Genomic DNA, 22,727 nt, shown 5'->3' with positions numbered 1-22,727 from the left:
TCACCGAGGCCAGTACCATGTCGTGAGACTGCAAAATCTGCCTGCAGTGGAGGGAGCCAAGTGTCCAGCGGCAGGGGAAACTATGGGGTGCCCGTGGAACAGAGTGTGCTGTCTTTGTCGCTGTTCATAAAAGACAGTTACATGTCACCAGAAACGTGTGTATGCAATATGTGGTAAAAGCAGGTTTAAAAAACAATATATATACTGCAGTCTCAATTTTGCTAAAGTTTTGTAAGTAAAAGCTTAGAAAAATACACCTAACTGGTATAAAGAATCCTAGTCTTACTTTTTTAAAAATATTAATTCTTTCACAAAAATACACCAGAATAGAAACCCTTGGTTTTTTTCCCCTGACATGATGAATTTATAGGTGGCTTTCACATTTTCTTCATGCTTTATTTTCTAAATCTGTACATTAAACTTGTAAAACTTATCCACTCAGAAAAAAAAAAACTATGACTGTGAGGAAGAGATAGAGGCAGGGCCCTGTGGGAACTACAGCATTCCTCAAGGCAGAGACAGCCTGATGTCACACTGACGCAGCCAGGGTCTGAAGCAGCTCTGGGTTAATTCCTCAGCACACAGATTCTGGAGGGGAGCTGGGAACTGCATCCTGCCTCTGGGCAGGGGTGGAGATAAGTGAGCCTCTGGCTGACTGAGCTGTTTATTTGTTAATGTACCTTAGCTCCCCTCTCAGAAGCTGGCAGGCCCCACAAATCTATACAGTGAAGGTGTGGTGACTGTCAGCTCACTGAGCTGGCTCAGGAAGGTCCTTCCCTCATCATCCCATCCTCCCTCCCCTCATTTGGGAAAATCTTAAGTTCTTAATTAGCATTTTCAGTGTACCCAGGTTGACCTCTGTACACACACACACACCCCTTGCCCAGTACAAGCCCTCTTCTGTCTGGAACATCTCCCTCCACAGTCCTCTGCTCCTGGAGACTGGAGAAGGAACCGCAGGTTGGGGGGCGGGTGTTGGAGCTGTGGAGGAGCTCCCATGCCAGGCTTCTCCCTGGAGGCGGAACCAGGCCAGGATGATAGCTCTGTCCATCTGTGTCTCATTCTTTCTTCCCCAAGGGAGGAAGTTTCAGCCTTTGCTTTTGTATGGCCCTGGCAGGGAACTGAGCAAATGATTGTCTGAGAAGAGAGAGGCTATGCTGAGTGTGGAAATACTGCGGCCAGGTGGGAGTCTGGAAGCCATTTCTGGGAGATGATAAAACTCCAAAGGCGAGTCCAGTCCAGTGCTCTCTGCCCATTAGTCGTTCTTCCATCAAAGTATATCAGCCTGTTTGACTGGCAGTCAGATCTGGGAGAGGGCTGACCTTTGGTCATTAGTGGGGCCCAGCAGTGGAGTGCCCAGGGGCACTATCTCCCAAACTGCTGTTTTCACATACTGGTGTAGTGCATGTGTGCTTTTCCACATGACATGTAACTGTCTTTTATGAACAGCGGCAAAGACAACACACTGTTCCACAGGCACCCCATAGTTTCCCCCACTGCTGGACACTTGGCTCCCTCCACTGCAGGCAGATTTTGCAGTCCCAGGACGTGGTACTGGCCTCGGTGACAGCTGTTGTCCTGGGCACGGTCATCTGGGGTACAGGTTGCTGAACACAGAACAGGACCCCCTTTTAAGCCAGGACTAACTTGCGAGGCTGGGGTTGTAGCGAATCCTCGCAGATGGGCCAGGAGGGAGAGGGGGTGAGCACACCCGTCTTCCCAGCCCAGACCCAGACAGTCAGATGTGAGGCATGAGGAGCTAGTCCAGGGAGAGCAGGAAGAACCATTGGCAGAGGGAACAGAAAGCCAGGAGGGGCAAAGCTCTGTAGCACAGTGCTAGTCGGAGCTTCTCCCAGGCTGCCTGTGGGCCTTGCCCTTCTGCTCTGGATTGAACTGCCAAGAGCCGAGTTTGAGTGTAGTGGAGATTTGGGCTTTGGGGACTAATCGCAGTGTCTACCTGCCTGTATCCTAGATTCCCAGCTGGTGGGAGGAGGACTGGGTTTGGCCAGCCCCAGGAGAGCTCGGTTGATCTCCCAGTCTGCCAGAGAATCAGGTTCCCAGCAAAAGAGCACACAGACCTGGTGCTAGGGGTCTGCCCAGCAAGCACCTCCATGCTGAGGTTTGTCTTCCTCAAGGAGGGGCAAAGCAACCCTGGGCCCTGGATCTCAGCGATGGGCTTGCTGGTGGCTGGCCGTCCTTGTCCTGTGTACTGCCCTGTGCAGGAGGAGGTGGGCAGAGCACACAGCTCGCTTGCATGATGCTCATGGGTTTGAGGTGATCGTCAGGTCTGGAGTCAGCCTCCCACTCCCACTCTCCCATTCACCTAGTGGTAGCCCAGCTCCCACCTTCCCAGACTTGGACCTGTTACCAAGGGGCTACCAAACCTTGTGTGCCGAGAAATGAGCTCCAGACTATAGGGTGAAGTTCAAATGACTTCCCTCTCTTTGCTTTGGTCCTTGTCGCTTGGGCAGCTCTGAGAACTAAAGACGGCAGGGACAGGGCAATGTGATCTTGGGCAGGTTAGTTCCTGGCTGAACTGCAGCTTCCTCGTGACTAAGTAGGACAGCTTCCCTCTGCATCCGGCAGGACCAACTCCCTGGCCCAGCACTTGGCCCAGACCCATCAGCAGCCTCCTTCCACACTCCCCACCTCACAGCCTGTGGCCCCCCACCTGAGCCGCTTTCTGCTCACCAGTGGGGCCTCCTTATCACAGCCTGCTTGTGCCCCTGCTGTTCACTCAGCTGGGCAGCCCTTGACCCACTTCTCTGCCCTCATACCACCTGCATGTGAAACCCCCTGGACTCTGCTGCTGCCTGCCCTTGAGCCCCACAGGTCCCTGGGGCTCCCCCTCCCAACCCCAGCACATAGCTACCCTTCCCACACAGACTTTATCCCATCCCTTTGCAGAGGATTCTAGAAGACCAAATTTGTGAAGTCGTCAGCATTGGCTCTGGCTATTCAGCCTCCTCTTCTGTTTTTTTATTTTTTGTATCAGTCATGTTTCCTCCAACCATGAGTTTCATTGGTCATGTAACAGATGTTTATAGAGTCCAAACAACATGCCAGGTATCGCTGTAGATGCAGGAGACAAAGCCATGAGGTAGTCAGGCAGAAGTCTCTGGCCCGTAGCAGCCCTGGGCCCCTCAGCAGGTAACCCAGCCTGCTTTCCCTTTGGCTGACGGGGTCCACACCAGTGTGCCCACCTCCCAAATGTTTCCCTTCTTCGGCCTTTCCCACTGTTTGTTGATTAAAGACCTGCCTGGCAGTTAGAAATTTCCAGCAAAATACTAAGTGAGATGACTTTCAAGATACAAAAGGATCTTTTCCTTCTAAAATCATATGGTCAAAGAGATCCTAAAGCTAATCAGAGCCCTGGAGGGCCAGAAACAGCTAGGAATAAGGACTGTGGGTCCTGCAACAAGCCTCTTTATACCCCTACCCAGGACTGTCCCCAAGACTCCCAGAGGCAGTTCTTGCCATCTGTGGACCCTGGCCCCAGCCTCGACTGCACATCTGCCCAGACCATACCCCTCGCTGCAGACCCCTCTCTTCCCCTCTGTTCATATACCTGGTAAGCTATCCCCAAGGATCTGGGCCTTAAGAGACCTGCTTGCTGCCGATGAACTGTTCAAGGTACCACCTTCCTTTTTTCTTTTTTTTTAAATTGAATTTAAGCTTTTATTTTATTTTATTATTATTATTATTTTTTGGTACGATTAATGTACAATTACATGAACAACATTATGGTTACTAGACTCCCCCCATTATTAAGTCTCCACAACATACCCCATTACAATCACTGTCCATCAGTATAGTAAGATGCTATAGACTCACTACTTGTCTTCTCTGTGCTATACTGCTTTCCCAGTGCCCACTCCCCTACATTATGTGTACTAATCATAATGCCCCTTTCTCTCCCTTATCCCTCCCTTCCCACCCATCCTCCCCAGTCTCTTTCCCTTTGGTAACTGTTAGTCTTGGGTTCTGTGAGTCTGCTGCTGTTTTGTATCTTCAGTTTTTTCTTTGATCTTATACTCCACAAACAAGTGAACTCATTTGATACTTGTCTTTCTCCACCTGGCTTATATCACTGAGCATAACACCCTCTAGCTCCATCCATGTTGTGGCAAATGGTAGGATTTGTTTTCCTCTTATGGCTGAATTATATTCCATTGTATATATGTAACACATCTTCTTTATCCATTCATCTACTGATGGACACTTAGGTTGCTTCTGTGTCTTGGCTATTGTAAACAGTGCTGTGATTAACATAGGGGTACATATGTCTTTTTCAAACTGGAGTGCTGCATTCTTAGGGTAAACTCCTAGGAGTGGAATTCCTGGGTCAAATGGTATTTCTATTTTGAGTTTTTTGAGGAACCTCTGTACTGCTTTCCACAGTGGTTGAACTAATTTACATTCCCACCAACAGTGTAGGAGAGTTCCCTTTTCTCCACATCCTCACCAACATTTATTGTTGTTTGTCTTTTGGATGGTGACCATCCTAACTGGTGTGAGATGATATCTCATTGTGGTTTTAATTTGCATTTCTCTGATGATTAGCGATGTGGAGCATTTTTTATGTGCCTGTTGGCCATCTGAATTTCTTCTTTGGAGAAGTATCTCTTCATATCCTCCTCCCATTTTTTAATTGGATTCTTTGCTTTTGTTTGTTGAGGTGCATGAGCTCTTTATATATTTTGGGTGTCAAGCCCTTATCGGATATGTCATTTATGAATATATTCTCCCATACTGTAGGTTGTCTTTTTATTCTACTGATGGTGTCCTTTGCTGTACAGAAGTTTTTTAGTTTGATATTGTCCCACTTGTTCATTTTTGCTTCTGTTTCCCTTGCCTGGGGAGATAATGTTCATGAAGAAATTGCTTATATCCAACAGATGTTTGCCTGTGTGTTTTTCTAAAAGTTTTATGGTTTCATGACTTACATTCAGGTCTTTGATCCATTTTGAGTTTACTTTTGTTTATAGGGTAAGACAGTAATCCAGTTTCATTCTCTTACATGTAGCTGTCCAGTTTTGCCAACAACAGCTGTTGAAGATACTGTCTGTCATTTCCCCATTGTATATCCATGGCTCCTTTATTGTATACTAATTGACCATATATGCTTGGGTTACTATCTGGACTGTGTGTATTCTGTTCCACTGGTCTACGGGTCTGTTCTTATGCTAGTACCAAATTGTCTTGATTACTGTGGCTTTGTAGTAGAGCTCGAAGTTGGGAAGCAAGATCCCTCCCACTTTATTCTTCCTTCTCAGGATTTCTTTGGCTATTGGGGGTCTTCTGTAGTTCCATATGAATTTTAGAACTATTTGTTCCAGTTCATTGAAAAATGCTGTCAGTATTTTGATAGGGATTGCATTGAATCTGTAGATTCCTTTAGGCAGGATGGCCATTTTGACAATATTAATTCTTCCTACCCAAGAGCATGGGATGGATTTCCATTTATTAGTGTCCTCTTTAATTTCTCTTAAGAGTGTCTCATAGGAGGGAGGAGGCAAGATGACGGCATGAGTAGGACAGTGGAAAACTCCTCCCAAAAACATATATATTTTTGAAAATACAACAAATACAACTATTCTGAAAAGAGAGACCAGAAGATACAGGACAACAGCCAGGCTACATCTACATCTGCGAGAACCCAGCGCCTTGCGAAGAGGGTAAGATACAAGCCACGGCCCGGCAGGACCAGAACGACACCCTTACCCCAGCTTCCAGAGGGAAGAGAGGAGTCAGAGCAGGGAGGGGAGAGGGAGCCCAGGACTGCTAAATACCCAGCCCTAGTCATCCGCACTGGGAGCACAGACTTACAGTGCATGGTGTGCTGGATACTAGGGAAATGGAACAGTAAAACCTGCAAGCGGGTTCCCACAGCTGGCGCCCCTGGGACAAAACAAAAGTGAGTGCTTTTTGAAAGCCTTAAAGGGACAGGGGCCTCACAGCTGGACAGAAACATCCCAGCACACTCAGCCCAGCAGCTGGGAATCCTGAGGAACTCCGGGTGCCCTAACCGGTGGCAGCGCAGCTCTGAGGCCCCTCATGGCGATAAACAGGATGCCGCCCATTCCCCCTCTGGCGCGGCCCCGCTTTAGCAGAGCAGCAGCCTGAAAGCAGCCACACCCACAGCAACCATGCAGAGCTGCACAGTAGCCTGGGCAAGAATCAAAGACCCCATCTGTGCGCAGCTGCCCAGCACAAGCAGCTAGGGGTCACCGTTCTCCCAGGACAGGAACGTGAGGAGCAAGTAGGAAGGGATTTTGTTCTCCCAGCTGACACACGTGCCAACTGCACATGGAAATGAAAAGGCAGAAGAATTTGATTCAGACCGGAATCACACAGACATCCTCCCCTGAGAGGGAACCTGGGGAGATAGACCTAACCAATCTTCCTGAAAAAGAATTCAAAATAAAGGTCATAACCATGCTGAAGGACTTGCAGAGAAATATGCAAGAGCTGAGGGAGAATACAGAAATAAAACAATCTCTGAAAGGGCTTAAAAGTAGAATGGACGAGATGCAAGAGACCATTAATGGAATAGAAATCAGAGAACAGGAACACAGAGAAGCTGACGCAGACAGAGATAAAAGGATCTCCAGGAATGAAAGAATATTAAGAGAACTGTGTGACCAATTGAAATGGAACAATATCCGCATTATAGGGGTACCAGAAGAAGGAGAGATAGAAAAAGGGATAGAAAGTTTATTTGAAGAAATATTTGTGGAAAACTTCCCCAAACTGGGGAAGGAAATAGCCTCTCAGACCATGGACGCACACAGAACTCCCAACACAAGGGACCCAAGGAGGACAACACCAAGACACATAATAATTAAAATGGCAAAGATCGAAGACAAGAACAGAGTATTAAGGGGAGCCAGAGAGAGAAAAAGGTCACCTACAAAGGAAAACCCATCAGTTTATCATCAGACTTCTCAACAGAAACCTTACAGGCCAGAAGAGAATGGCATGATATATTTAATGCAATGAAACAGAAGGAACTTGAACCAAGGATACTGTTTCCAGCATGATTATCATTTAAATAAGAAGGAGGAATTAAACAATTCCCAGACAAGCAAAAGTTGAGGGAATTTGCCTCCCACAAACCACCTCTACAGGGTATTTTAGGGGGACTGCTCTAGATGGAAGCACTCCTGAGGCTAAACAGATGTCACCACAGAAAATATAATCACAGCAAAGAAAGCAGAACAATCTAACACTAACTAAAGGCAAAAAATAAAATCAATTACCCACAAAAGCAGTCAAAGGAAACACAAAAGAGCAAACACACACAAAAAACACCTAACATATAAAGAATGGAGGAGGTGGAATAAGAAGGGAGAGGAATAAAGAATCATCAGACTGTGTTTATAATAGCTCAATAAGCGAGTTAAGTTAGACAGTAAAATACTAAAGAAGCTAACATGGAACTTTTGGTAATGATGAACCTAAAGCCTGCAATGGCAATAAGTACATATCTTTCAGTAATCACCCTAAATGTAAATGGACTGAATGTACCAATCAAAAGACACACAGTAATAGAATGGATAAAAAAAGACCCACCTATATGCTGCTTACAAGAGACTCACCTCAAACCCAAAGACATGCACGGAGTAAAAGTCACGGGATGGAAAAACTTATTTCATGCAAATGATAAGAAGAAAAAAGGAGGTGTTGCAGTACTAGTATCAGACAAAATAGACTTCAAAACAAAGAAAGTCACAAGAGATAAAAAAGGACATTATATAATGATAAAGGGCTCAATCGAACAAGAGGATATAACCATTATAAATATATATGCACCCAATACAGGAGCACCAACATATGTGAAACAAATACTAACAGAATTAAAGGAGGAAATACAATGCAATGCATTTATTTTAGGAGATTTCAACACACCGCTCACTCCAAAGGACAGATCCACCACACAGAAAATAAGTAAGGACACAGAAGCACTGAACAACACACTAGAACAGACGGACCTAATAGACATCTATACAGAGAACTCTACACCCAAAAGCAACAGGATACACATTTTTCTCAAGTGCACATGGAACATTCTCCAGAACAGACCACATACTAGGCCACAAAAAGAGCCTCAGTAAATTAAAAAAGATTGAAATTCTACCAACCAACTTCTCGGACCAAAAAGGTATAAAACTAGAAATAAATTGTACAAAGAAAGCAAAAAGGCTCACAAACACATGGACACTTAACAACATGCTCCTAAATAATCAATGGATCAACGAACAAGTCAAAATAGAGATCATGCTATATATGGAAACAAATGACAACAACATAAAGCCACAACTTCTGTGGGACGCAGTGAAAGCACTTTTAATAGGAAACTGTACAGCAATCCAGGCATATTTAAAGAAGGAAGAACAATCCCAAATGAGTAGTCTAAAGAAACAATTATCGAAATTGGAAAAAGAAGAACAAATGAGACCTAAAGTCAGCAGAAGGAGGGACACAATAAAGATCAGAGTAGAAATAAATAAAGTTGAGAAGAATAAAACAATAGAAAAAATCAATGAAACCAAGACCTGGTTCTTTGAGAAAATAAACAAAATAGATAAGCCCCTAGCCAGACTTATAAAAAGAAAAAGAGAATCAACACACATCAACAGAATCAGAAATGAGAAAGGAAAAATCACAATGGACCCCACAGAAATACAAAGAATTATCAGAGAATACTTCAAAAAACTATAGGCAAACAAGCTGGAAAACCTAGAAGAAATGGACAACTTCCTAGAAAAATACAACCTTCCAAAACTGACCAAGGAAGAAACAGAAAATCTAAACAGACCAAGAAATTGAATCGGTAATCAAAAAAAAGAGCAAAACTCCCGGGCCAGATGGATTTACCACAGTTTTATCAGACATACAGAGAAGACATAATACCCATTCTCCTTAAAGTTTTCCAAAAAATGGAAGAAGAGGGAATACTTGCAGACTCATTCTATGAAGCCAGCATCACCCTAATACCAAAACCAGGCAAAGACCCCACCAAAAAAGAAAATTGCGAACCAATATCCCTGATGAACATAGATACAAAAATACTCAACAAAATACTAGCAAACTGAATTCAAAAATACATCAAGAGGATCATACAGCAATGATCAAGTGGGATTCATCTCAGGGATGCAAGGGTGGTACAACATTCGAAAATCCATCAACATCATCCACCACATAAACAAAAAGAAGGACAAAAACCACATGATCATCTCCATAGATGCTGAAAAAGCATTTGACAAAATTCAACATCCATTCATGATAAAAACTCTCAGCAAAATGGGTATAAAGGGCAAGTACCTCAACATAATAAAGGCCATATATGACAAACCCACAGCCAACATTATACTTAACAGTGAGAAGCTGAAAGCATTTCCTTTAAGATCAGGAACAAGACAGGGATGCCCACTCTCCCCACTGTTATTCAACATAGTACTGGAGGTCCTAGCCACGGCAATCAGACAAAACAAAGAAATACAAGGAATCCAAATCGGTAAAGAGGAAGTCAAACTGTCACTATTTGCAAATGACATGATATTGTACATAAAAAACCCTAAAGACTCCACTCCAAAACTACTAGAACTGATATCAGAATACAGCAAAGTTGCAGGATATAAACTTAATACACAGAAATCTGAGGCTTTCCTATACACTAACAATGAACTAATAGGAAAACAATTCCATTCACAACTGCATAAAAAAGAATAAAACACCTAGGAATAAACCTAACCAAGAAAGTGAAAGATCTATACCCTGAAAACTACAAGACATTCTTAAGAGAAATTAAAGAGGACACTAACAAATGGAAACACATCCCATGCTCTTGGCTAGAAAGAATTAATATTGTCAAAATGGCCATCCTGTCCAAAGCAATCTACAGATTTAATGCAATCCCTATCAAATTACCAACAGCATTCTTCAATGAACTGGAACAAATAGTTCAAAAATTCATATGGAACCACCAAAGACCCCGAGTAGCCAAAGCAATCCTGAGAAGGAAGAATAAAGTGGGAAGGATCTTGCTTCCCAACTTCAAGCTCTACTACAAAGCCACAGTAATCAAGACAATTTGGTACTGGCATAAGAACAGAGCCACAGACCAGTGGAACAGAATAGGGTCTCCAAACATTAACCCAAACATACATGGTCAATTAATGTATGACAAAGGAGCCATGGACATACAATGGGGAACTGACAGCCTCTTCAACAGCTGATGTTGGCAAAACTGGACAGCTACATGTAAGAGAATGAAACTGGATCACTGTCTAACCCCATACACAAAAGTAAATTCATAGTGGATCAAAGAGCTGAATGTAAGCCATGAAACCATAAAACTCTTTGGTAAAAACATAAGCAAAAATCTCATGGACATAAACATGAGCGACTTCTTCATGAACATATCTCCCCAGGCAAGGGAAACAAAAGCAAAAATGAACAAGTGGGACTATATCAAGCTGAAAAGCTTCTGTACAGCAAAGATCACCACCAATAAAACAAAAAGACATCCTACAGTATGGGAGAATATATTCATAAATGACAAATCCAATAAAGGGTTGACATCCAAAGTATATAAAGAGCTCACACACCTGAACAAACAAAAAGCAAATAATCCAATTAAAAAATGGGCAGAGGAACTGATCAGACAGTTCTCCAAAGAAGAAATTCACATGGTCAACAGACACATGAAAAGATGCTCCACATCGCTAGTCATCAGACAAATGCAAATTAAAACCACAATGAGATATCACAATGTGATATCACATCAGTAAGAATCGCCACCATCCAAAAGACAAACAACAACAAATGTTGGCGAGGTTGTGGAGAAAGGGGAACCCTCCTACACTGCTGGTGGGAATGTAAATTAGTTCAACCATTGTGGAAAGCAGTATGGAGATTTCTCAAAAAACTCAAAATAGAAATACCATTTGGTGCAGGAATCCCACTTCTAGAATTTACCCTAAGAATGCAGCAGCCCAGTTTGAAAAAGACAGATGCACCCCTATGTTTATCGCAGCACTATTTACAATAGCCAAGAAATGGAAGCAACCTAAGTGTCCATCAGTAGATGAATGGATAAAGAAGAGGTGGTACATATACACAATGGAATATTACTCAGCCATAAGAAGAAAACAAATCCTACCATTTGCCACAACATGGATGGAGCTAGAGGGTATTATGCTCAGTGAAATAAGCCAGGTGGAGAAACACAAGTACCAAATGATTTCACTCATCTGTGAAGTATAAGAACAAAGAAAAACTGAAGGAACAAAACAGCAGCAGATTCACAGAACCCAAGAAAGGACTAACAGTTACCAAAGGGAAAGGGACTGGGGAGGATGGGTGGGAAGGGAGGGAGAAGGAAGGGGAAGAAGAAAGGGGGCCTTACGATTAGCATGCTTAATGTGGGGCGTGGGCATGGGGAGGGCTGTTCAACACAGAGAAGACAAGTAGTGATTTTACAGCATCTTACTATGCTTGTGGGCTGTGACTAATGGGTTATGTGCGGGGGACTTGGTGGAGGGTGGAGTCTAGTAAACATAGTGTTCCTCATGTAATTGTAAATTAATGATACAAAAAAAGAGTTTCTCATAGTTTTCAGGGTTTGGGTCTTTCACTTCCTTGGTTAGGTTTATTCCTTGGTATTTTATTCTTTTTGATGCAATTGTGAATGGAATTGTTTTCCTGATTTCTCTTTCTGCTAGTTCATTGTTAGTCTATAGGAATGCAACAGATTTCTGTGTATTAATTTTGTATCCTGCAACTTTGCAGAATTCAGGTATTAGTTGTAGTAATTTTGGAGTGGATTCTTTAGGGTTTGTTTTCTACAATATCATGTCATCTGTGGGACACAGAGAAGGCAGTTCTAAGAGGAAAGTTTATAGAAATCCAAAGAAGGAAGAACAATCCCAAATGAATAGTCTAAAGTCACAATTATTGAAACTGGAAAAAGAAGAACAAATGAGGCCTAAAGTCAGCAGAAGGAGGGACATAATAAAGATCAGAGGAGAAATACATAAAATTGGAAGAATAAAACAATAGAAAAAAATCAATGAAAGTAAGAGCTGGTTCTTTGAGAAAAAAAAAAAACAGATACACCTGTAGCCAGACTTATTAAGAGAAAAAGAAAATCTACACACATAAACAGAATCAGAAATGAGAAAGGAAAATTCACAACAGACACCACAGAAATACAAATAATTATCAGATAATACTATGAAAATCTATATGCGAACAAACTGGATAACCTAGAAGAAATGGATACCTTTCTAGAAAATACAACCTTCCAAAACTGATCAAGGAAGAAACAGAAAATCTAAACAGACCAATTACCAGCAATGAATTGAATTGGTAATCAAAAAAACTACCCAAAAACAAAACCCCCAGACCAGATGGACTCACCACAAATTTTATCAGACATTTAGAGAAGACGTAATACTCATTTTCCTTACAGTATTCCAAAAAACGGAAGAGGAGGGAATACTCCCAAACTCATTCTATGAAACCAGCTTCACCCTAATACGAAACACAGGCAAAGACACCACAAAAAAAGAAAACTACAGACCAAAATTCCTGATGAATATAGATGCAAAAATACTCAACAAAATGTTAGCAAACTGAAATAAAAAATGCATCAAGAGTGCTGTCTTTTAACTCCATCTGTTCTAGTGTGTTGTTCAGTGCCTATGTGTCCTTACTTATTTTCTGTGTGGTGGATCTGTCCTTTGGAGTGAGTGGTGTGTTGAAATCTCCTAAAATGAATGCATTGTATTCTGTTTCCTCCTTTCATTCTGTTAGTATTTGTTTCACATATGTTGGTGCTTCTGCTTTGGGTGCATAGATATTTCTAATGGTTATATCCTCTTGGTGGACTGCCCCCTTTATCATTATGTAATGTCCTTTATCTGTTGTGACTTTCTTTGTTTTGAAGTCTTTTGTCTGATACTAGTACTGAAACACCTGCTTTTTTCTCCCTGTTGTTGGTGTGAAATATCTTTTTCCATCCCTTGACTTTTAGTCCGTGCATGTCTTTGGGTTTGAGGTGAGTTTCTTGTAAGCAGCATATAGATGGGTCTTGCTTTTTTATCCATTCTATTACTCTGTGTCTTTTGATTGGTGCATTCAGTCCATTCACATTTAGGGTGACTATTGAAAGATATGTACTTATTGCCATTGTAGGCTTTAGGTTTTTGGTTACCAAAGGTTCAAGGGTAGGTTCTTTACTATCTAACCATCTAACTTAACTCACTATGCTCTTATAAACACAGTCTGATTATTCTTTATTTCTCTCCCTTCTTTTTCTTCCTCCTCCATTCTTTATATGGTAGGTGTTTTATTCTGCACTCTTTTGTTTTTCCCCTGACTGCTTTGTGGATAGCTGATTTTATTTTGCATTAGGTAGTATTTTGTTGGTCTACTTTCTTTGCTGTGGTTTTATTTTCTCTGGTGACATCTGTTTAGCCTTAGGAGCACTTACATCTAGAACAGTCCCTTTAAAATACACTGTAGAGATGTGTGGGAGGTAAATTCCCTCAACTTTTGCTTATCTGGGAATTGTTTAATCCCTCATTCAAATTTAAAGGATAATCTTGCTGGATACAGTATTCTTGGTTCGCGGCCCTTCTGTTTCATTGCCTTGAAGATAGCATGCCATTCTCTTCTGACCTGTAAGGTTTCTTCTGAGAAGTCTGATGATAGCCTAATGGGTTTTCCTTTGTATGTGATCTTTTTTCTCTCTCTGGGTACTTTTAATACTCTGTCCTTTTCTTTGTTCTTTGCCATTTTAATATATTATATCTCTTGGTGTTGTCCTCCTTGGGTCCCTTGTGTTGGGAGATCTGTGTGCTTACATGGTCTGAGAGACTATTTCCTTCCCCAACTTGGGCAAGTTTTCAGCAATTATTTCTTCAAAGGCACTTTCTATCCCTTTTTCTCTCTCTTCTTCGTCTGGTACCCCTATAATGCGAATATTGTTCCGTTTGGATTGGTCACACAGTTCTCTTAATATTCTTTCATTCTTAGAAGTCCTTTTATCTCTCTCTGCCTCAGTTTCTCTGTATGCCTATTCTCTGATTTGTATTCCATGAACAGTCTCTTTCACCTCATCCAGTTTGCTCTTAAATCCTTCCATTGTTTGTTTCATTTCTGTTATCTCCCTCTGGAATTCATCTCTTAACTCTTGCATATTTCTCTGTAGCTCCATCAACATGCTTGTGACTTCTATTTTGATTTCTTTTTCAGGAAGATCGGTGATTTTGCTCTCACCGGGCCGTCTCTCTGGTATTTGAGGGATTTTGTACTGAACAAGGTTATTCTGCCTTTTCATGGTGATGGAAGTGATCACTGGCCAGTGGCGCATGTGTCAGCTGGGAGAATAAAGTCCCTTCCTGCTTGCTGGTCACCTTGCCTGTCTCCGCTGCCTGTGCCAGTCAACTGCACACAGGGAGCTGCCTCTGGGTTAATCCCCTGGGCTGCCTTGGGCGGAGTGGTCCTCTGAATGCCCTGGGGCACTGGCAGGGGTCACAGGTTAGCGGCGTGTGTTCTCCCGCGAGAATGGTGCCCCTTCATGCTTTCAGGACTCTGCGCCAGTCTGCTCTCTGTCAGTTGACTGTGGGCCAGGCCAGCCTCTGGGTCTGGCCCGGTTAGCCATGCGCTGGGAGAAGCCTCTGTGTGGTTGCTGTTGGCGTGACTGTTCCCTGGTTGCTCCGCAGCAATGGTGGGTCAGCCACTTCCCTTGCAATGCCGGTGGGGGGACATGAACAGCAGGCTGCTTATCACTGTGAGGGAGTTTGGTGCTGCGCTGCCACCCAGGGGGTTAGGACACCTGATATTCCTTAAAGTTCCCAACCTGCTGGGCTGAGTGTGCCAGGACGATTTTGTCCACCTGTTAAACCCTTGTCCCTTTAAGACTTTAAAGTGCCCGCTTTTCTTTTGTCCCAGGGCAGCCAGCTGTGGGAATCTGTTCACAGTCTTAGTCTCAGATTTTGCTTTTCCGTTCCTCTAACATCCAGTACACCATGCAATGTGTGTCTGTGCTCCTAGTGCAGATTACTAGGGCTGGTTATTTAGCATTCCTGTGCTTCCACTCCCTCCCAATCTGATTCTTTTCCTCCCGCCAGTGAGCTGGGGTGGGGAGAGTGCTCGGGTCCTGCTGGGTCACAGCTTTGTATCTTACCCTTTCTGTGAGATGCTGAGTTCTCGCAGATGTAGCTGTAGCCTAGCTGTTGTACTGTATCTTCTGGTCACTCTTTTAGGAATAGTTATATTTGCTGTATTTTCAAAATATGTATGGTTTTGGGAGATTTCTGCCACCCTACTCACACCACTATCTTGAGAATCTCTCAAGGTACCACCTTCTGCACCTATTGATGGACCCAGTGACAGAAAGTGGTAGAAGAAGAAATCATCCAAATGGATTGGGCTGAAGGAGAGTAAAGGTAATGACAGCCACCAGAGTGGACACTGCTTGTCACCTGTGCCTTCTCGTTGGGACACCCTTCCTTGGTGGTGTGCACTTGTGCATGTCATTCTGTGGAGTGGATCACCCTATCCTGCATAAGCTCCAAGCTGGACTGGCCACCCCCATAGTCAGCCTGCTCCAGGCCCCTGCATGCTGAAGTCCCTTGGCCTAATCATTCAACAGATTGGAATGGCCCGTGTATCCAGGGGCCTGGGCCCTCATCCTGATCCTGTTTCTCCTTCTGTGAGGCCTTGGCAAGCCCTCCCCACACCTATCTCTGGGTCCAGTCAGCATGTAGAGTTTGGGTTCTATCAGTTAAAAAGGCAGCATTGCCCCCTCCCCAGAGGTGGAGGAAAGGTAGGTAGGAGGGCAGTTCTATGGCAGGGACATTTTTTTTTTGCTATCATTAATCTACAATTACATGAAGAACACTATGTTTACCAGGCTCCCCACCTCACCAAGTCCCCCACACACACCCCACTACAGTCACTGTCCATCAGTGTAGCAAGATGCTATATAATCACCACCTGTCTTCTCGATGTTGTACAGCCCTCCCCGTACCCTCCCACAACAGTATTCATGCTAATCATAAGGCCCCCTTTCTTTTTCCCCTCCCTTATCCCTCCCTTCCCACCCATCCTCCCTAGTCCCTTTCCCTTTGGTAACTGTTAGTCCATTCTTGGGTTCTGTGATTCTGCTGCTGTTTTGTTCCTTCAGTTTTTCTTTGTTCTTATACTTCACAGATGAGTGAAATCATTTGGTACTTGTCTTTCTCTGCCTGGCTTATTTCACTGAGCATAATACCCTCTAGCTCCATCCATGTTGTTGCAAATGGTAGGATTTGTTTTCTTCTTATGGCTGAGTAATATTCCATTGTGTATATGTACCACATCTTCTTTATCCATTCATCTACTGATGGACACTTAGGTTGCTTCCATTTCTTGGCTATTGTAAATAGTGCTGCGATAAACATAGGGGTGCATATGTCTTTTTCAAACTGGGCTGCTGCATTCTTAGGCTAAATTCCTAGAAGTGGAATTCCTGGGTCAAATGGTATTTCTATTTTGAGCATTTTGAGGAACCTCCATATACTGCTTTCCACAATGGTTGAACTAATTTACATTCCCACCAGCAGTGTAGGAGGGTTCCCCTTTCTCCACAACCTTGCCAACATTTGTTGTTGTTTGTCTTTTGGATGGCAGCCATCCTTACTGGTGTGAGGTGATATCTCATTGTGGTTTTATTTGCATTTTTCTGATGACAAGCAATGTGGAGCATCTTTTCATGTGGCTGTTGGACATCTGAATTTCTTCTTTAGAGAAATGTCTATTCAGCTCCTCTGTATGGCAGGGACATTTATTCTAGACTGAGTGATGTGGTTCTGGGGCAGGCAGGGCAGCCTGGAGTTCTCACACTGAGAAAGGGCCCTGCCCCCAGCCCTGGGACAGAGTCCCTGCTTGGGTACTCAGCCTGCTGCAGCTGCACCTTCCTTACTTCACTTCGTCTGACCAAGTGGGAAGAGCCTGAAATGTGACTTCAGAGTTTGTCAGATGGAAGTTTTACTGTCCCTTTGCCACTCACGAGCTCTGTCACCTTGGGTTAGTCACTTAAACTCTCTGAGCCTCCGTGTCTTTATGTAATGTAGGCAGTTTGTATCTCAAAGGTTTACTGGTGAAATTTTTTCAGGTAACAAATATAAAGCCCCAGCAGAGTGCCAGGATGTGGTCAGGACCCATGTTGTTCTTATGTCATCTCCCCCGCAAGACAGTAGAGGGTGTGCAGGGAGCTCTTGTGCCCAGAGCTCAGTGACCCTGAGGACCCCTGCTTGTCATGTTCTTCCTTCAATGTCTAGAAAGCTGGCCATGGCCAAGAAGGTAGGCATCCTGCACCACACTGGCCATGTAAAGCAGGGAGCAGTGTAAACGCCTGCCAGGTGGTTGTAAGGACTGAATGGCAGGACAGCAAGGGGCCAAGGCCCAGCAACCAGGAGGAGGAGACCACCTCTACTTCCACGAGCTCTCCTGTCCCCTATTCCTCAGGGACTGAATCCAACCAGGCTGGGTGTCAACAGAGTATGCGTTTCAAGTTTCAGTTAGAAACGTTTAAAAAATCTAAGGAAAATCTTCATTAACTGAAATGCTTAGGTCAGTGAGCTGTTCTGCTTTGTTAGCTCCCTAGTTATTAGCTCACTGAGGATGCAGAATAGGGCCTGGCTAGAGTCAGCTCTTGATGAACATTAGCTTTGCCAAGACAGTCCTTTTTCCCCCATAGCTCTCCTCGTGCAGAGTCCTCTAACAGCAGGGGCTCTTTTCTCCCTCAGTAAGCAGGTGTGGTAACTTCCAGGATGTCTCTTGCCTTTGACAGTTTGGAGCACCGTGCACTCAGCATGCAAACTAATCCCAGAAGGTAGATGTCGCAAGTTCAGGGAATCTGGATGCATCTCCCCCAGGACATGCTCTGGCAACTGTTTGCTTTCATTTTCCATCACATCCTATGGTTTGGTTTGGTTTCTATTTGCCTCTTTCTCCGCAGAACTTTTCTCCTGACTGGAGGTCTGGTTAAGGAAGGGCCTATCTCCAATTAGGTCTGGTTTTCCTGGTTGTCAGCCTTCCATTCTGCATTAATGTTGCTCTAAAAGCTTGTGACAGTTTATAAGTAAATGTTGGGGTTACAGTAAGAGTTCAGGAAGTTACTGTGGTGCTTCTCCCACCAGGGTCCACTGTGTGGGTCAGTTTAGGTCCTCACTCAGCTGTCCTCATCAAGTAGAAAGTCTGAGCAGGTGGCCAACTCTCTCTGCCTTACCCCATCAGCACACTCTACATTGGGGCTCAGAGCAACCACAGGAACTCAGTGTGGTGACTCCTGAATTCAGGGGTGACTTAGGAGCTGGCCTCAGACCTGGAATGTTCCTTATGCCTTCAGGACTTCTTGCAGGCCCACGTCTCCCATGATGTCCCAGTACAGGAGTGTACTGTGTGGCCTGAGCAGAGAGCTTACTTCCTGAATTCAGAGCTCTTGTCACCTGGGCGCTCTTAAATGTAAGGCTTGGAAAGTGTTCTCTTTGAGGCAGTTTTTGTCACCATGCACAGGGCCTGGGGAGGCTCCTGCACCAGCAGTCACCACAGCTCAGGTACAAAGGTGAGGCCACCAGGTAATGGTCATAAGCTGACCCCAGTTACTTTTCCATCTATGAAGTGGGTGTAAGCAGTAACCACCTCAGTAGAACAGAAAGTCCAGAAAGAGTCTTGGGAACACAGGAATTTAGGATACATCAGAGGTCATTTCAGATTGGTGGGAAAAGATAGCTCATTCAAGAAATGGAGAACTTGTTGCCTGGGAAAAAAGTGGATCCTGACCTTTAAACCTCATATCATAATAAATTCCAGATCCGGTAAAGATTTAATTGTAAAAATGAAACTAAAATTACAGGAAGAAAATGTAGAAGAATTGTTTAAAAATACTGGAGGGGGAGGTCTAAGACTGACAGAACTGAGAATCTCTACAAGAAAAGTTGAGTGCATTCAGGTTCATTCAAACAGATTTCTGCACAAAGGCAACGTAAAAGTGAAATGAAATGACAGACTGGAAAAACAAATGTCTCAATGCATCTTTTATTTGAAAGATTAATTTCCTTACTTTAAAGAATTCCCACAAGTCAAATACAGAAGAGACCAACAAGCCTATGGACAAACACCTGAAGGATATAAGCAGGTAACCCCTGGAAAGAAACTACAGATGCTCCCCATACATGCAGACAAGAGCACTGGGGGGCATCCCAGCCCTATGTGTACATACCATGTGACCCTGCTCTCCAGGCCCTGCTTCCTGAACTATAAAATGGGAGTCCCTGCTACTAAATGGGTCAGCGGGCATAAAGCACATAGAACATGGAGTTGGGGGTAAGTGCTATGTGAATGCTTGATAGATAAAATGTGAAAAGGTGCTCCAGCTCCCTAGGAGTGCAGTTACCATGATAAGAAACATGCTGTGATCAGCTGTTTCTCCAGTGTTGCTGCCATGTAAGGCATCTACAGTCATACCATTGACGGGAGTATAAATACCAGACTTCTAAATTCACATACCCTTTTTTAACCAAGCAATTTCTCTTCTTGATAACCATCTAGAAATGACATCTACAGGGGTATTCATACAGCAACTTGCGTAGAAACAGAAATTGGAAACAATCATCCTTCACAGGGAACTGGTTAAATAATTTATAATGTGTCCAATCCCTAGGTGATGGTGCAGCTTTAGAAAAAGAGGCAGGACTAATGGACAGTGACTGCATTGGGGTGTGGGTGGGGACTTGATAATATGGGTAAATGTAGTAACCACACTGTTTTTTTATGTGAAACCTTCATTAGAGTGTATATCAATCATACCTTAATAAAAACATTATAAAAAAAAAGAAAAAGGCAGTTCTGCATATATTGATGTGGAGCTGTCTCCTGTGTAACAGGCATTGCCTCATTTTACTGCACTTCACAGATACCGAAGTTTTTCAATTGGTTTTTAACAAGTTAAAAGTCTGTGGCAACCCTGCAGTTGAGCAATCTTATCGGCGCCCTTTTTCCAACAATATTTGCTTACTTCTGTGGTGTCGAATTTTGTTAATTCTCACAATATTTCAGATTTTTAAACTATTATTATATTTGTTATGGTAATCTTTGATCAGTGATCTTTCGTGTTACTATTGTAATTTTTTTAGGGTACCTAAAACCATGCACATATTAGACAGCGAACTTAATTGATGAATGTTGTGTGTGTTCTGACTGTCCTACAAACCTACTGTTCCCTTGTCTCTCCCCCTCCTTGGGCCTCCCTGTTCTCTGAGATGACAGTATTGAAATTAGGCCAATTAATAACTCTAGAATGACCTTTAAGGGTTCAAGCCAAAGGAAAAGGTGCACATGTCTTACTCTAAGTCAAAAGCTAGAAGTGAGTAAACTTAGTGAGGAGGGCATGTTGAAAGCCTAGACTGTCCAAAAACTAGGCCTCTTGCACCAAACAGTTGGCCAAGTTGTGAATGCAAAGGAAAAGTTCTGGGAGGAAATTAAAGGTGCTACTCCAGTTAACATGCAAATGATAAGAGAGTGAAACAGCCTGTTGTTGATATGGAGAAAGTGTGAGTGGTCTGGATGGAAGATCAAACCAACCACAACCTTCCCTTAAACGAAAGCCTAATCTAGAGCAAGGCTCTAACTCTACAATTCTAGGAAGGCGGAGAGATGTGAGGAAGCTGCAGAAGAAAGGTTGGAAGCTAGCACGGGTTGGTTCGTGAGGTGTGAGGAAAGAAGCCATCTCCATAACATCAAGGTGCCAGGTGAAGCAGCAAGTGCTGATGGAGACGCTGCAGAAGGTTCTCCAGAAGATCTAGCTAAGGTCATTAATGAAGGTGGCTGCACTAAACAACAGATTTTCAGTGTAGACCACACAGCTTCCATTGGAAGAGGATGCCAAGTAAGACTTTCATAGCTGGAAAGGGGAAGTCAGTGCCTGCCTTCAAAAGTTCAAAGGACAGGCTGACTCTCTCATTTATGGCTCATGCAGCTTGTGATTGTAAATGGAAGCCAGTGCCTATTGACCGTTCTGAAAATCCTAGGGCCCTTAAGGGATGCTAAAGCTACTCTGCCTGTGCTCTGTAAACGGAACCACAAAGCTCAGATGACAGCACATCTGTTTACAAAATGCTCTACTGAATAATTTAAATCCACTGTTGAGACTTACTGCTCAGAAAAAAGATTCCTTTTTATTACTATGCATTGGTAATGCACTTGGTTATCCAAGAGCTCTGTTGGAGATATGAGATGAACATTGTTTTCACTGCTAATACAGCATCTGTTCTGCAGCCCTTGGGTCATGGAATCATTGCAACTTTCAGGTCTTATTATTTAATAAATATATGTCATGAAACTATAGCTTCCATAGAGAGTGATTCCTCTTATGGATCTGGGCAGAGTAAATTGAAAACCCTCTGGAAGAATTCACCATTCTAAATGTCATTAAAATTTATGTGATTCATGTGAAGACGTCAAATATCAACATTAACAGGAGTTTGGAAAAGTTGATTCCAACCTACATGGATGACTCTGAGGGATTCAAGACTTCAGTGGAGGAGATGACTGCGTAAGTGGTGGAAATAGCAAGAGAACTAGAATTGAATTGGGGCCTGAGGATGTGACTGAATTGCTGACATCTCATGATCAAATTTGGTCGGACGGAGAATTGCCTGTTGTGAATAAAGCAAAGCAAGTCGTTTCTGGAGATGAAATCTACCCCTGATGAAGATGCTGTGAAGATGGTTGAAATGACAACAAAGGACTCAGAATATTACATGAACCTAGTTGATAAGGCAGCAGCAGGGTCTGAGAGGATTGACTTGTTTTGAAGGAAGTTCTGCTGTGGGTAAAATGCTGTCAGACAGCATCACATGCTGTGGAGAAATCATTCATAAAAGAAGAGTCAGTCAATGAGACAACTTCATTGTCTTATTTTCAGAAATTGCCACAGCCACCCCACCCTTCAGCACCCACCAACATCGAGGTAGGACCCTCCACCAGCAAAAAGATTAACACAAGCTGAAAGCTCAGATGATAATTAGCATGTTTTAGCAAGTATTTTAAATTATTTTTAGACATAATGCTATTGCACACTTAGCAGACTACAGCATAGGTAAACATAACTTTCACATGCACTGGGAAACTAGCAAATTCACTGGACTCATTTTATTACAATATTCACATTTTTCTGGTGTCTGGAACCAGACCCACAATATCTCCAAGGTGTGCTTGTATATTAAGTAGTAAGAATAAGGTGTCAAAAAGCAACACAAGAATTACATGTGTATACAAATGAAGTAAGTGTACACATGTGTGTGTGTGCCCAACTGGGCTGTGGAGTGACCCCCAGGAGAGTGCTAACAGTTGTTGCCTCTCAGAGCACTGTGGCTAAAGGCAGGGCAGAACTGTGAATCTCATGTATTATCATCTGAAACAACCTATCATGACACTATTGTGAGTTATGAAAGACAGCATCATAGGTGTTAGGAGTGGGAGGACAGTCAGACTGCCTTAAATCTTAGCTCCACCACAAGATGTGTGACTTCAGGCACATTTCTGGCTTCTATGTGCCTCATTTTCCTCCTCTGTAAAAACGGGATTAAAACAACCTAACACACAGGGTGTGAGCATGAAATGAGATGGACCCTTGTAGAAGCGCTCAGCCTGTCATGCAATAAGACGCA

At 43.3% G+C, this 22,727-nt stretch overlaps 1 protein-coding gene across 6 annotated transcripts in view; it reads left to right on the top strand.

The window, feature by feature from the left end:
• Positions 1 to 22,727, top strand: part of ANKS1A (ankyrin repeat and sterile alpha motif domain containing 1A) — a 296,375-nt gene that overhangs the window by 257,978 nt on the left and 15,670 nt on the right. The window lies entirely within an intron of this gene.

This window comes from Manis pentadactyla, chromosome 16, assembly GCF_030020395.1.
Source record: "Manis pentadactyla isolate mManPen7 chromosome 16, mManPen7.hap1, whole genome shotgun sequence".
In the NCBI taxonomy this organism is placed as follows: domain Eukaryota; kingdom Metazoa; phylum Chordata; class Mammalia; order Pholidota; family Manidae; genus Manis; species Manis pentadactyla.
This window is presented reverse-complemented; position numbering and strand designations above follow the sequence as displayed.